Below are 12,087 nucleotides of genomic sequence, written 5' to 3'. Positions count from 1 at the left end.
TTTAACCCCAGTGTGGAGGGATCACCTCTAGGGACAAGAAGGCAGTTTACTTTCCATTCATCCTTGGCCTTTCTGCTCACGCAACCCTGAGTGGTAACTGCAGTGTCGAAGGGTTATGGCAATGGGTGGAGACCTTAGACACCTTTAGACCATAGGCCATAAAGCATCTGACAGCTTGTAACAGTGATTACTTGAGAGGTGCCCAGCCCAGCTGTGTAGTGAGCACCTCCAGAGAAGGGCTGAGCACTTTCCCTTTCCCCTGGCCGCTGCTGGAACAGGTTCCCAGGCCGGAGCCATGGTCGTTGTTGGGATAGCCCCTGCTTCCCTCCACAGCAGGGACCTGTAATTGACTGACATCACGTTCAAAAGACTAAACCCAGTCTCGATTGCAAGACCTCAGAGGATGAAGGATTTATCAGTCTTCTTGATTCATCTATGAATTGCTTTCTCTGTTCAAGAAGCAAACAAAAAATGCATCTTACTTCAGATCTGAATCTTTCTAAGGACCTACGAAGCTCTTGTTATTTTAAAGAGGAACTTGGTTGCCTCTTTTTGAAAATCAAGGCAGTGGCAAGATAAACATTTTTGTACTTAAATATCCCATTAAATGTATGACAAGGAATGACAAACAGAATGATTTCTTCAGAGACCACTGCAACACATAACTAGGCACGATGCAGTAAAATAAAGAAATGAACAGCAGCATTTCTTTTGAATTTGCTTCCAAAGGATCTCAGCATTTTAAACCATAAGTTTTTGAGTCGCATTGTAGTACTACATACTTGCTTAGTCTTCGTGAATGCTTTGCTCTCATTTCACTAAATGTTAATTTGCATGAGCTACTTGTGGCTTTAAAGAGAAAGCATTGGCTCTCTGTGTCTACCAGTCTAATTTCCTTCCATCTGAAAACAATCACAGTCAGAGCTCTGGAGAACATCATCAACATCTCCATTCTGGTAAGGGCTACACTCATTTCTAAGTGAATGCACAGAAAAATAAAGATGTTAGTCATATGCCATTATGTTCACGCAAGTGGCACTTCAAGTTAAAGAATACATTCCAAATATGTTATGGTTCAGATCGTGTTCATTTTTAACTCCCCCAAGGAAAGTGTACCTTAATTAGTCTGCTCTAATCCAAATTATAGTTTCTTATGTGCTAGAACTGCTAAAATACCTTAAATCAACTACATATATCTGAAATAATAATGAAAATAACTGCATTAGCAAAAATTATCTGCATACAAGAGGGCTATAAACAGACAGGAGGTGGATTGGACAGTCGGCAGATTCTGAGTTGGAATAAAAACATCGTACTTAAGCCAAAAGCATGGCATCCAATATTTTCTGTTACAAAAATATTTGAGACGATTTTAGTTTTTGTGAAAGCTGTCTGAAATTGAAATGAATAGCAGAAGTTCTGTGTTTGCAAGCCGGTATTAATACCTGAAGCATAAAGCAAGACACCTTAAGAGCAATGCCAACAAGCGTCTGATGGTATTCAAAAATCCTTTTTTGCCACGGGAGAAGACTGATTGTATGTTTATGCTCTTTCACAGTAACCTCCACCTTGATAATGCCTGTCACTTGAGCAAAGTATATGACAGGTCTGTGAAGTGGATTACTACTGTCCACTAGAGGCTGTAATGAGACCAACAATGTCATTTTATGGCAAATTGAAGACTTAGACTGTAATGATTGATAACTGTAAGATTATTTTTCACACTCAATACGTCTTTAATCACTGGATTTCCCTGGGTGCGAATGTTAGAAAAAGATCCCACTTCTTATGCCTCTCATTCTCCCATTTTTCAGAGTTAACTACTAATTGTATAAAATGTGCAGCGTAGGTGACACAGTACAACTGGTGTATTGAAAGACAGCGTCTTCTAGACAGCGTGCATCTTCCATGTCAAATTGATTAATAGCTTTTGGTCAAGAACATATTCAGCTGGGAGTCATATCAGTTTCAGCATGTTACCAGCAGTAAATAAAAATGCTTGAGTCTATGTGTGTTCTTGCATCGCACTCGCCACCACAGTAATCTGAGCCCCGTCCACACTGCATTGAACCATGTGACTGACCAACATCTGTCCCGTATTTCATGGCTCGCAGGAGAACCCGTAACGAAATACGTTGTTTTTGAATTTTGCTACTACTTTGTGTCCACCCCGTTGCTACATGCTCTCATCAGAGGGGGCAAGGTGAGACGGTTTGGAGCTGCTGTGAGAGCCCATTTCACCTATCTGGGCTAGCCCTGGAGCCAGACCTCAACCCTTTGCTGATGAGTTGCCTCCATCTGTTGTGAGAATCATCCTGGTGGCAGGTAAAATTGGGTTTATTTTCCATAGAGAGTGACTCCTCTTGGGGCGTAGTCCTGCACCTCTGGGTCAGTAGACCACACTGCCTTAGTAGACACTAGGGGGACCTTTGCCCTGGCCAGTCACTCAGATCACATTCAAGCGCTGTTCCCCAGCCCCTCAGCCCTCACCAGCACTTCCTTATTTCGTGGCATAGAATACGGAATAGCCAGAGCCCCAGTATAGGCCCTGAATAGGGAAACTGCAGAGGCGCAAGGACATCTTGTGATGTGGTAGTATGTCCTCTGTGTCAGGCAATGTTAAGGGAGACATAATCCTCATCTCTTTCTCGCCTGTTATGCAACCGACATATTCCCAGTCAGAAGAAGGTGAGCAACGGCTTCTGATCCTGAAGTGGTTGGCTGGAATTATGGCATTTCCCAAAGCTATGGTTTTCAAGGTTGCCTGCTGGCTCAGGAAAACAATTTTGCTTTGATTTCTAATTAACTTATGTTTTAGAGGTCTCTTTTCAACTCTGAGGCAGAAACACAGACAGAGATTTAGGAGCTTAGAGCCTGGTGCATGGCAAAAAAACATGGGTCCTGTGGCAAACACCATAGCTGCAGAACAGAGGAGTAACAGAAACCTCTTACACGAGCCTGCTGCAGAAGGGAAAGTTGCCCAAAGCCTGCTTCAGCATGAATGTGGCTTCTCTTTCCCGGCGCGTGCCACACCTCTTGGCAAGGTGAGCGGCTGAGAAGGAAAGATTCCTTTCTCCTGAGGTAGCACTCTGCGCAACTGCAATAAAAAAGGTGGCGGATGAGAGGCTGCTGCGTACTCCGACCTGAACCCTGGTGACGAGGTTGCAGCTTTTCCAGGGCTTTCACTTGATTTTCAGTAATCTCCAGTCTCTGTCTCTCTCCCTTGGTTACTTTTATTAAATCAATGAACCTTGCATTAGCTGGATGAAGATAATTTTGCTGTCTGCTTTGCTGCTGTATACTCACTATCGCGTGGTGCTGAGTGGCACGTTTGTCCAGACATCTTGGCCCGTTGCTGCTTCTATCCCCAGATTGCTCATAAAATGATGTTGGATTTCATAGTGAACCTGAACTAAAGATGTAGAAGTTGCAGTGGTAGAAGATCCTTGTGCTTCATAAAGTGAGTCTATATTCCGTATCAACTCTAAAGCAAGAGCACTGCAGCTTAAAATGTTATTATTACATTCCTTAGCAATTGTGGTGAACTAGTACAGTTGCTTATAGAAGGGACTACTTTGCTGATCTGTAGAATGACAGAGTCCTAAGGTACTTTGCATCTAACCTCTAATGCTAGAAATATCTAATGGACACATATATCTACAGTAGAAATCTGCTCCCTTGGAGTTTGTTGTGGTGCGGGCAAATTGGTACAAGCTGCAACAGACAGCCTGGTCCGGATGGACATACTGCAGGCAGTCCACATACTCCCTGGAGCCTTTGCAAGGCCTGGGGATTGGTGCGCCTATCCCACTGCCTCCAGCTCCGTGGAGCAGGTACATAATTGCCTTCAGTATTTATACAACCTTTTTGCAATGTGGTGGTGGTGGTGGGGGAGGCTTTCTCAGTGCTGTGCCTTCCTTCCTGATGCCAAAGCAGAGCATGAATAGTTCTTTATGGACCAACTGTCAGGCTGCATGCAAACCTGGCAGCCCTACCATCCTTTGGTTGTATCCTTCCCATTCATTTCCTCCATTAATTGTTTTAATTTCCTTAAACTGTACCTATCATGGTAATACTGTGTCTTGTCTTGTCTCCTAAAACTTGAAGACCAGACTGAGGCAGTCCGGAAAGAGGACATTTTCTTTGGTCTCCAGTTTGTATCTGTGTTTGTTATTTGCCCACCATTGCAGTTTATAAACTGTGGAGACCCATGTTGAGAGAAGTAGGGGCGTAACGAGCTGATGCTGGAGCATCAGTGGAAGTTGCCTGGGGGAGGGGAGAAGGAGGGAGTTTGGGAGGGACTCACACTTAGGGGGGGGAGGGAGTTTGGGAAGGACTGGCACTGGTCAGTGTACAGCTGGGAGAGATGCGAGGGGATCTTTGATGAAATGCGTGCTGAGCATCCAGAGAGCGTTAGTAACCAAACATGCATGGTTCAGCCCCGACTGTCTTGTAGTTCAGTGATGATATGAGTCAGAGTCTCTTTTGGTCTGAATGAAGTGGAAGGTACTTTCTACAAAGCAACTCAAGTATATGCCAAGGATCTGGCTAAATAAAACTAATTCAGAAAAAGGGAGTGGGATGCAGGCTCTTGCTCTAAAACACTTTGCAGTTCTCCACAGCGAAATGCAATATGGCATCTTAAATAAAATCCCCCCTTTCTGACTCTCACAGAGGCTGCTTCAGAGCATTCCCTGGCTTCCAGCACAGTTTTATTTCCTCCCTTAGAGAGACAGACCAGCCTTGATTTTCATGCATCCCTCAAACCAGCATTCCCTGGCATTTCTGAAGGACAGCATGCTTTGCTAGCCGGCTGTCCTCTCCCCGTTAAACCATATATATATATATATATTTTTTTTTCTTTTCCCCACCCAGCGCATTTCCCCCTGCTTGCAAAGCGCTTGGAGATCCCAAGGAGCAGGGGGCCGCGCACGGAGCGGTGCGGGCACACGACCCCGCCGCCGGGGCCGGCCTCGCCTTTGAAGCGTTAAAAAATAAGAGCGTGGGCGGCGGCGGCGGCGCAGGGAGCGGCGCAGCGCCCCGCGGGGCGCGCAGCAGCGCCGCAAAGGGTTAAGGCGGCGGCGGCGGCGGGGCTGCGCGGATGCAATAATCTGTGTGGCTCTGCTGGCCGCCTGCCAGAGCGCTGCCTTGCCTCCTCCTCCTCCTCCTCCCTCCTCTCCCTTTCCCCCCCCCTCCTTTTGCATGAAGTAGGATCCTTGAGCTGTTGCAGAGGCAGCCAACTGCTCCATATTTGGCTTCTATTACACATTTACATACTGGAGAGAGAGAGAGCGGGGAGAGGGAGCGAGCGAGCTCCGTACCGCAGACATCATTTCTACTACAGTGGTGGAGACATCCCGGACCTGTGTCACTGCAGGGGGAAGGAAAAAAAAACCCGAAACAAACAAACAAACAAACAAAAACCAAGCAGCCCCCGGCCCTGTGAGCAGCTAGGAGGACATTTGTGTGCGAGTCTCTCTCTGACCCCCCCCCCGCCAACCCCACCTCCACTGACACTTTACAGTAAGTGGCTTTTTTCTTCCTCTGCTTTTTTTTTTTTATTTTTTACCTCCCCCCCTTCCCTCTCTCCGGCTTCTTCCCGTGTTTAGACTGCGAAGCGCCAGCGATTTCCAGCTGGAAAAACACAGGGTTTGGCGGGGGGAGCGCACCGCCCGGCCCCGGGCCCCGGGCCCCGGCCGAGGCCGCGGGGGACCGCGAAATGGCCGAGCGCCGCCGCGGGAGGGGGCGGCCGGGCGGGGAGGCTCCGGGGGTGCCTGGGGAGGGGAGAAGGGGGGCAGTCCCGCGGCCGGAGTTGCTGGTCCGGCCCCCCACCCCACGGCGCCGCGCTTTCCTCGTCCTCCCGCCCCAGGCCCGGCCCGGCCCGGCCCGGCCGGGGGCGTCGGTGTGTGCGGGCACGGTGGACATTTTGCGAGCCGCGGCTGCCTCGGTGTGTGCGTGACTGTGTCGGGGGGGGAGTGTTGTGTGTGTGTGACTGTACTGCGGGTGTTTGTTTGTGTGTGTGTGACTGTGCTGAGGGGTTGTTGTGTGTGCGTGGTGGGGGGGTTGTGTCCCCGTGCGCGCGCGTGGGGGAGGGTGAACGGCCGCTGGGGGGGTTGTGCGGTCGTGTAGTGCGTGTGCGTGTGTGTGTGCCTGCGGCCCGGCGGGGCGGGGGCCCGGCGTCTGTAGTAGGGGCCGGGCGGCTGCTGGAGGGGTGAATGAAGCGGGAGGCGGGGGCGGCGGCGGAGGGGGCGGCGCTGCGGCGGGGCTGTGCCCGGCAGCGGCCCCGCGCCGCCGCCGCAGGCAGCGCCCGGGCCGGCCGGAGACGCCACCTGGTACTGCCGGCCGGGGGGGGCGGGCGGGGGGCGGCCGCGGGGGTGGGGGCGGCCGCGGCGGGAGGGACCGGGGGGCCGCGGGAGCCGGGTCCCCGCCGGCGGCCGGGGCGCTGCGGGAGCCCCGTCCGCCCCCCTCCCCCCCGGTTATGTTTTTATCTGTTTTGTTTGGATTTTTTTTTTTTTTTTTTTTTTTTTTTTTTTTGCCTAAAGTGCCGGGATTTGCGCAGATAAATGGCCCCCTTCTCAGGCGTCCGTAGGGGCTGAATCCGTAAAATGCAGTTCCTGAGCATATCGGAGTCTAAATTAAAACGTGCCGGAAAACGTCAGCTCTGGCCGTAATAGTAATAGCGATAATAATAAAATGACAGAATGGGGAGCGATTTACATGTTATTGAAGGGGAGGAATTGCTGGAGAGTAATAATAGAAAAGAAAACAAGTCGGAAGCCGTTATATAATGCACTATGTAGATAACAAGAACGACGGGCTATTTTTATTTTGTTTACCGTATGCTGTGTAATAGGGACTCCTCTAAGCAGCATCTCTCCCCGGTGAGCCTGGGCTCCAGGCAGAATTAGCAAAAATTATAAGGCATTCCTGTTGTGCCTACACGAAGAGAGCTAGCGTGTAAAACGTTGCTCCTTACAGAGGTGTTTTGTGGACAAATCAGGCGTTGTGCAGGTAGGTGACCTTTGCCGGAGACCTTTCCCATTTCCTATGGTAAAGAAATCCGCGTTCTGTAATGCAAGTTGCATTTAACCTTTAATGTTGTGTATTTTTGGGGTGTTTATTTTATGCAGTAATGGTTACTCTACATGTCCAATGTGGTCAGGCATAGTGAGTTACTTTGCTTACATACTGGGAAGTCAAGGACTTTTAATTTCAGTTTCGATTGAAACCTTCCATTAAAGGAAAATCCAGCCTTCGCGTTAATCTGTTTCTGTTTGGGTGATGAAGGCAGTTCAGCTTTACAGCGAGGAGCACGCGTTGTGAATGAGGGAGAGAGAAACCGAGAATGGTCGGGGGAAAAATACCGCACTGTAGTTGTTTCCGAGGTTCAGCGAGAGAACAGCGAGTTGTAATTTTACGTTATCACCCCCAGTTTGTCCCTACGAGTGGCCTGCTGCTTTACAGGCAGCGGTCCTTGCTGGAGGACGGCTCAAATAGTCTCACGGCTGTTTTTCACCTAAGGCAGAGGTGGATGGATCCCCTCTGGCTCTTGCCTGCCTGGCTGCATGCCAGTGGCACAGGTTTCCAGGGCACCTACTCCAGCCCCCATCGCCCGGGTAATCAGATGAGGCTGCCATGGTAACAGATGGTGTTTCTCGGCCGTTCAGGTGTGCGTGTGCCCGGGGCGGGCCGTCTTGCCCTCGTGCAGCCCAGGCTGCCCCAGCTTCGCCCCACAGGGTACTGGCAGATGTCCGTGAGCACTTCCCCTCTGCGGCCCGAAGATATCCCTTGCGTGCTGTGATGTCAGGCAGGTGGATGGTGTGCTTGGCGAGCAAGCCGAGTCATCAGATCGGCCTGTGTCCATTACTAGCAAATTAGCAGAGGTGTTTAAAAATCCTCTTCATTTATAAAAGCTTGCATAAAAGTTTCTTCAGAGTCGTCCCTTCGTGTGGGCTGGCTGTTTTAACTGTTTGCGGGCTGAAATGGTTCCTAAGTTTGTGACAGTTCCCATCCGTGCATTAGTATTTTAGGCCACAGACGTGTGATTCTCCATTTACATACTGCACCTTACACGTTCTGACCGGTAAAATTAAGAGCAGTGGTACCTCATAGCATTATCATCACTTACAATGCATTTGTGAAGCATGTTCATAGTTCTTAGCAAGGTCTAGGCCTTTATGTCTTGGGTGAAAACTGACTTTTCATTTTCACGATTAAAAAAAATTATGGAGTATATACTATGAAAAACAATTTTGTCTGAGACGTTCTCATTAGTGAATAATTCATTTCTGAAGTTGGTATTGCTTTTTTTTTGCATTTGTTTTTTTCATTTGTGCTCATGAAAATATTACAGCAGTAGAGCAGGAGACTTTCTGCCACAAAGCTTATAATGCATTGAGAAAAATATGCAGTCTAAGTAGCTTCAAACTGTATAGTGCTGTTAAAAATGCATTTAACTAAAGAACGTGTGTTTGTCTTCCTTCTCAGTGTTTGGACACCACTCTTTTACAAACATAGGAACAATTTTTTAAAGGCACCAAATTTGGCACTCTGTTCTAATGTCATAAATCTGGAGCGACTCCAGTGGACTGGATTCTGAGCCACTTACATGGGTGTATATCTAGAATAACTCCATTTATTGGACTTAATCCAAACATATAGTAGAGTAACAGAGCTCAGAAAGTGATCTCCTGTGTATAACCATAATTTTTTGAATATCTTTCTGAGGCAAAAAGTACTATTTGCTTAAATAGGATTTTTGCCTGATTAAGGAGCTGCATTAACCACATGTAAAAGTGGTTAACACTTCTATTCCAGTCGCTAATCTTGTGTGCATTTACACTAATACTGAACTTGGCCCAGAGGATTTCACATCTCGATGATGAGCAATAGAGAAGCTCAGCACCCACAGTTCCCAAGTGTTCGTAGTACCAGGCTGGAGCATTACGCTATTCAGAAATATCAGAGTCAAATAGGTATTTTAATAGCTCTGATGTTAAAGGAGGTAGGGAGAAGCGCTTGTCGGCGGTTTGGATGCTGCACTGCCAGGGAGCTCATGGTCCCAGGTACAGCGTAGCGAGCTGGCAGGTCTCTGCCTGCCTGCCAGGCAGAGGCTTTCTCCTCCGAGGGGCAAGGGGACGGGGAGTTCACAGGCAGTTTCTTATGCTGAAGCGCAGCTTTTCAGTGCCTTGACTGGCTTGCCTGTCTTGTTATGAAAGAATATCCTCTGCTCTGCGCAGCCTTTGCTGTTTTGGGCCTCCTCACCAAGGAGATAGGCTCTTCTATTTCAAGCTATCAGGGGCACTGGCTGAGCAAAGTGAAATAACCACGCGCTGAATGACTCCTATAGAGCGAGTATTTGTGTACCTCATGTGGCTTATACATATTTTATCGTAAGACAAATTACCTGTGTGACTAAGCGTATTGGAAAGTAATTATTTTCAAAAAGGCCATATATACATAGTTAAAAGACTTTTTGAAATTAAGCAGTGCAGCTCTTCTCCCTTGCCCTTCTGGCCTGCGTTAATTTACTTAGAAAGATTGAAAAAGAAAGTCTTATTTTAAAAGACATTTTACAAGAGGCCTGAAATTTTCTTTAACAAAATTTTTTTTATATAATAGATCCAGTGGCCTAGTTGCATGTTAATTAAAAAAAAATAGGCATTTAAATGCAGTCACCTGAAAAGCCACTGACGATTTAAACACTAGAATTTGAAAACAGTTGTTTTGGTAGCATGGCTAGTAAAACAAACTAAAGACCTGATTTTTCCCTTGCTGAAGTTCAGTAGCACGTCTCAGTACATGGCAGTCAGGGTTATCATTGCCGTTGTTCATACAGTGTCCCACTTCTGTTGGGGTGTGCTAATTGGAGGGGAAATGCAATAAAGAGGCATCACTGGCTTTAAAGGAAATGCACGTCAGAGCTGCATGCATGGTCTGAAGTGTTTGCTAGCTGCAACCCTACTACAGCGTACAGTATGGGAGGGAGCTCACTCGGCTGCACAGTTGCAAAGAAGTCTGACAATATAACAACCTTATCTGAGCATACAGGTGCTGAAAGATTAACTGTTTTGGACAACTGTAGAGGTACTGTATGTACAATTTACACAGTTCAGAGAACAGATTTAAATGTAGCTCTCCTTTGAGGCTACCGTAACCAGCTCTGCTTCAACAAATAAAAATATAATTAGCATGGGGAACAGGAGTACAACAGGTTTGGCACAGGTAAATATTTCAGATCAAAGAAATGATGTGCTCTATCGCAGTGACTTTTTTGTGTAAGAAGTCAAATAGCCTAAGCTTTGGAAACTGAGAATACTGACCTTGTCATTTCATTTTGCTTTTATGCAAAACTTTAAGCGAGACAAATAAGACAAATAAATATACGGGTATTTGGACAAAGACTGTATTTTGGGGTCTGATATTATATGCACAATATATTCAGTGATTCACATTTTTTTCATTTAAAAAAATGAAGATTCTTACTGGGTTTTGGCTTAGCTGATACATGGCTAATGTTTTTAATGTAAGAAACTTTGCAGACTCCCAACTTTTGTAAAATGACAGAAACTGGACTGATAACTAATTCCTCCTTGATCTCAGTGCATATGTTGAGAATATAATGCTTAATGATTTTTCATCTCAAGACTATGTTATGAGATGGTTCTAAAACCCATGCAAATCTGTGTGCATATGTAGGTGTCAGTCTGCAAAGTTACTTCAGTACATGCCTCAGTGAGGGTATTGCTGAAGGAGGGTTGATTAAAGAAACTATCTAGAGTTAAGTATGTGTGTAAATCTTGCCATAAATAGGAACAAGTAAGTATGTTCGTAAACTGAAACTACAAAAAGGATTCTCAGTAGAAGAGAAATGGTCCCACTAAATCCTTTTATTGTCCCAAGAGTGATAAAAATATTTGGTGAGATTCCAAGTGAAAAAAACAAAATGTATTTTGTTTAATATGTGATGTCAGCAGAAATTTGATGCTGGCTCTTTGTAATTTTACTGAATAAAAATACAGAAGTAGAAAAAAATTGCACTGATAGTGTTTTCCTTTGTGTTATTTGAGCATCTGCAGAAATATGCATCAACTCTAACTTAGCACTGTTAATTGAAGAAAAGGCGAAATAATGTGGAAGTTAATGCCACGTTCCCAAAGCTGCTTGTTTTTCATCTAATGTTTTGTAGTAGTTGTAGTATGTTTTCTGGATGATGCCCCTCCTCAAATGAAATATGTTCTGTTGGCAGTGAAGAAAGTCATCTCAACTTGCTTATGATTCTTCACCTCATTAAGATCACGTTTAGGAGAAAAGTACTTGGTTTGAATAAATGGGCTATGTTCTCTACTGTATGTGCTCTGTCTGCAGGATTAAATCCATAGTTGATTTGTGCTTGAGTAGTAGTTAAAGCAGTCTCTGTCAGTTTTCATTAGGGTATCTTAGCATGTTGTAAATTGGTTGACTCTTAACTGTGGCTTTTGTTGTTGTTTCTTTTTATTTTGGTTTCCGTCTCCTCCATTGCTGGATCACCAGTCACGTTGCAGGCCAAACCAGATGGGCAAGCAATACAAGCTGTGAATTTAGTCTAGATCCCTGTAGGACAGTGACCACCTCCATTTTTACCGTCACCGTACAGATATGCACTGTCAATAAGGTGAGGGTATAATGCCTTTTATTTTCTCTAAGAAGTGTACATGCTCTGTTCGGGGTTCTAATCAACATGGATATCTTATGATGTCTTTATAATTATCTACCCATGAAATGTTTGTATTTCCCTTGCTTGGCAGTAGAGGTCCTTGAGAAACTCTAGTCAGAAAAATTGCATTAACTCTATCTAGTGACTCAGCTCTGTGACTTACAGGACAGTGGGTTCCAGATGAGTGGTTTTATCTTCACCTCAGGTCAGAGTACACTCAGTTATTAAAAGATGATGGTATGAATGAAAAAGTTTATAGTCTCTGATTTTTGTTGTAAAATGCCATGTGTAAAACAATGTAAATTTTTATGAACGTTGTTAGTGGCTCTTGTTGCTTGCAGCCTGTTTGACTTTTTTGGTGTACTGATTTCCTCCTGTGCGCTGAGCTTTGT

The 12,087-nt window shown here is 45.9% G+C and overlaps 1 protein-coding gene across 20 annotated transcripts in view; it reads left to right on the top strand.

The window, feature by feature from the left end:
* ATXN1 (ataxin 1) overlaps positions 1 to 12,087 on the top strand; it is a 350,922-nt gene that overhangs the window by 90,237 nt on the left and 248,598 nt on the right. For 8 of the 20 annotated variants that reach the window (XR_010387821.1, XR_010387820.1, XM_026113152.2 and 5 more), the window contains exons 1-2: positions 5,185 to 5,523; positions 11,533 to 11,653. The exons of 4 other annotated variants lie outside the window; for them this stretch is intronic. The gene's annotated coding sequence lies outside the window, so the exon portion shown is untranslated. Of the gene's footprint in view, positions 1 to 5,184; positions 5,524 to 5,824; positions 5,948 to 6,219; positions 6,333 to 6,853; positions 7,012 to 11,532; positions 11,654 to 12,087 lie in introns of those variants that run through there. 8 more of the 20 variants (XM_026113177.2, XM_026113161.2, XM_064507004.1 and 5 more) reach the window with 7 other exon arrangements.

Source organism: Dromaius novaehollandiae, chromosome 2 (genome assembly GCF_036370855.1).
Source record: "Dromaius novaehollandiae isolate bDroNov1 chromosome 2, bDroNov1.hap1, whole genome shotgun sequence".
NCBI classification, from domain to species: Eukaryota; Metazoa; Chordata; class Aves; order Casuariiformes; family Dromaiidae; genus Dromaius; species Dromaius novaehollandiae.
Note: the sequence above shows the minus strand (reverse complement) of the source record. Positions and strands in the feature narration are given on the sequence as shown.